Source organism: Acomys russatus, chromosome 10 (assembly GCF_903995435.1).
Source record: "Acomys russatus chromosome 10, mAcoRus1.1, whole genome shotgun sequence".
Classification (NCBI taxonomy): Eukaryota; Metazoa; Chordata; class Mammalia; order Rodentia; family Muridae; genus Acomys; species Acomys russatus.
In genome coordinates this window covers 47,620,121-47,623,644 of record NC_067146.1, presented here as the reverse complement: position 1 = coordinate 47,623,644, position 3,524 = coordinate 47,620,121, and the positions used below count along the sequence as shown (strand labels likewise).

Below are 3,524 nucleotides of genomic sequence, written 5' to 3'. Positions count from 1 at the left end.
AGGAAGGGAGAGGGGAGGTGGGGAGATAGGGAGGAAAGGAAAGAGGGAGAGAGAGAGAATCTATGGTCTGAGTTTTAAATTTTAAAATGTGAGTGGTTTACATTCTGTACATGATCACATTCTGCAGTAGATGTGTCTCAAGTTAATTTCCCAGAATTTATTTTTTCTGGTGAGTACAGGAGTCTTTGAACATTGCATTTGTCAAAGTCTGTGTCAGCTAATTTCTCTGTATGTTTGACCAGTGATAGATGGCCAAGAGACTGTGCTGTATGGAAGGGAAAGTATATGATATGAACTGTATGAGAGTTTTCATTGACTTCACAGAATCCCTTCACCTAAGCTGCTACATGCTTATCACAATTTCCGTTGTCTCAGTCTTCAGGTCTTGCCACCAGTGACTTTTACTTCTTTGCCTCCTTTAGAGGACAGAATGGCTTCTTGTGGCCAGAATTGTGGTATTATTTACCTCTTGGATAGAGAGAGACAGAGAGATGCAGAGACAGAGACATGGAGAAAATATGACAAGCTCTAAGAACCTGAACTGAATAAACTACTTCCCACAGCTAGTACTTACCTTAAATAATCTGTCATTTTCCAAATAGCAATATCAGCTAAGAAATAAGGGTTCAATATATGATATTATATGAGAAGCCTCATATTCAAATCACAACATTACACCCCTGTACCTAATTGATACAAAATAAAATTTAATAAATCTCCAAGGGACCTCATTGTCTTAACAATTCCAACATCATTCAAAAGTTCAGAGTCTTTGCTGAGATTCATGGGAAACTTCATTTGAATATTTATAACATTGAAAACAAGTTATACACCTTCAATATATCATGGAATAGTGTGAAAAGTCCTAATTCAAAAGGAAAAGATAGAATAACAAGGAAAGATTGGACCAAATGACTGAATATAGTAAGGTCAACACTCAGTCCTGTAATTTTCTGTATCCCGTACCCATAGTCCATGGCAGTATGGTGTGGACTCTGATGGCCTTTGGGAGCTTCTGCCCTATTGCCTCTGATTTGCATTCCACATGGCTTTTTTATTGGGCTGACTTCACTCAATGCATTTAGATTTCTTTTGCAGATGCTACACATTTTTGTTGTCTCCACATCTTTGGCGTCTAGCTGAAACTCATGTTTAACACTAACAGTTTGATTCATTGCCCTCTTAGGGATCATCTACAGATTTTCTGTATCTTCTATATGCATTGCCTACTTTTCATAAACTCCTTTGATATCTGGGTGGAAACTTCCATGACTACATAGTTATTATATTTTGTATGGTTGTAAAACTGCTGTCATGTGGTGGCCTTCAAGATTTGTCACCAACTTAAGTGGTATAAAAACCTGTCATATGAAGTTTCAGTTGTCAACACAAGCCAATCACCTCGGGAAAGGGAACCTTAGCTAAAGAATTGTTTAAATGAGGTTGGACATAGAGCCATGTCTGTGAGACATTTTCTTAGTTACTGTTTCATATAGGAGGGCCCTATAGGAAACATGTGAAGGGCAATCCCTCAGCAGGTGGGTCTGGTCAGTGTAAGAAAGCTGGCTGAGCAAACAAGAGTCACAAATCAGCAAGCAACATTCTCTCGTGGTCTTTGCTTCAGTTTTTGCCTTAAGGTTGTTGCCAGGGCTTCTATATGTGATGGAGTGTAACCTGGAGGTAAGATAAGCTCTTTACTCCCTCAAGTTACTTATGGTTAATGTTTTATCACAACTACAGAGAAACAAACTAGGACCAAAGTCCTTTTGCCAATTCCCTTAACAGCTTCTGAGCAGGCAGATATGAAGAAACACGATCCCAGGAATGCTTATGGAAGTATGATGGCCCCACACATCTCTCTTCTCACTTGTTCATAAAGCATTACATATTTATACACTTGGCACTGTGATGGGCAGAGGTTTCACTTATTTCTGGAACGTCTTTACAGCCATCTTTCTTCCTGTCTCAATATAACATACTCATTTTTGTTAAGAGGGACTGATGTTATCCAACATGCCCTGAAAGCATATACATACAAGGGACATCCCAAGGGCCAAGCAGTGTATATTTCTGTATTGAGTTTTATACACACATGCACATGCACACCAATAATAAAAGACAAAAAGAACATGAAATTGAAAGACTCAAGAGGATAGTACAGAGGAACAGGGATGGAAAATGATGTAATTATAATTTTAAAAATTACAAATATTATATTAGAAATATGTTATTTTTAGTTCCATTTATTTATTTCTTTATTTTGGTTTTTCAAGACAGGGTTTCTTTGTGTAGCCTTGGCTGTCCTGGACTTGCTTTTTAGACGTGGCTGTTCCCTATCTCACAGAGATTTGCTTGCCTCTGCTTCCCTAAGTGCTGTGATTAAAGGTTGCATCCAATTTTAAGCATGCAAGTTTTCCAAATACTCCGGCTTTCAGATACCTGTCCTCATGGAAGTCTTATTATATGCAATCACCACAGACAATGCTGCAGCCTGGATGCAGTGCTGGTCTACATTGTGATTTTTCTCCACTATGTTACTTACTCCATTATCTTATTCTCAGCCTCCCACAAAATCTTACGGCATGGACAAAACATAGAGTTCTTGGTGAAAGGGAAATATACATGAAATCTAGCTGAGTTTCTCATTAAGGCCATCATGCCTACATACAACTTTAGAAGAGAGTTCTTTGATGTCAGCATTTGTGTTAAGGTTCTAGTTTTCTGAGTTCCCACAATAAAATGTCCATTAACTTGAGCATTTGACATTGTAGAATTTCTCTAAACTATTTTCCAAAACATTTTATAATTCTCTCCACAAAATTGTCACTAAGGCTTCAAAACCAGATGATCGTGTTTAATAGTAGCAATTAAGCCACTGTTTTGGTAATACCTATATATTTTTTTTTTCGAAGTCCACTCAGACTGCACTCCCTCCCTCTCACTCTCCCGAGGGAGAGAAGAACGATCATCAGTGGCAAGAAGCGGGTGCAGGAAGCAGCACCTGGAGCCGGCTTCACGCTCAGGAGGGAGCACTACATCTCATCCTCGTGGTCTTGGGTGCTCTACACAGTCAGAGAAACCTCTCTAGTAACCAACTATAGAAATGATCCCTGAAAGTATAGTCTTAACCTCACCCCTCCGCGCTCGCCGCTCTCTACCAAGCGACACCACATCTTCCTCACGGCCACTTCCGACACCGGCTGCGCCATCACCATTCCGGCACCGCTACTGCCAATACTTATATTTTTTAATGTTAGTCAGACTTTCCATTGCTGTGACGAAATATTGACAGAACTACATAAATAGGTAAACTGTATCTTCACTCATGATTTCAGCGCAGTATGTCAGGGGAGTTGGAACCAAACAGCACTGACTATAGTGGCAAGAAGAAACATGGTGAGCCAAAACAAGAAGGGACCAAACAAGATACAACTCTCACCCCACCCCCAACAAATAACCTACATCCTCACGTTATCCTCCCCTCCTAGAATTTTCCTCACCTCCAATATTAGTGCTACCATCTG

At 39.7% G+C, this 3,524-nt stretch overlaps 1 non-coding gene across 1 annotated transcript; it reads right to left on the bottom strand.

Moving 5' to 3' along the window:
• Positions 1 to 2,912: 2,912 nt before the first annotated feature.
• On the bottom strand, positions 2,913 to 3,126 carry LOC127194964 (small nucleolar RNA U3). Its single transcript, XR_007831341.1, has one exon. It is a non-coding gene; the product is annotated as a small nucleolar RNA U3 (small nucleolar RNA).
• Positions 3,127 to 3,524: the final 398 nt, after the last annotated feature.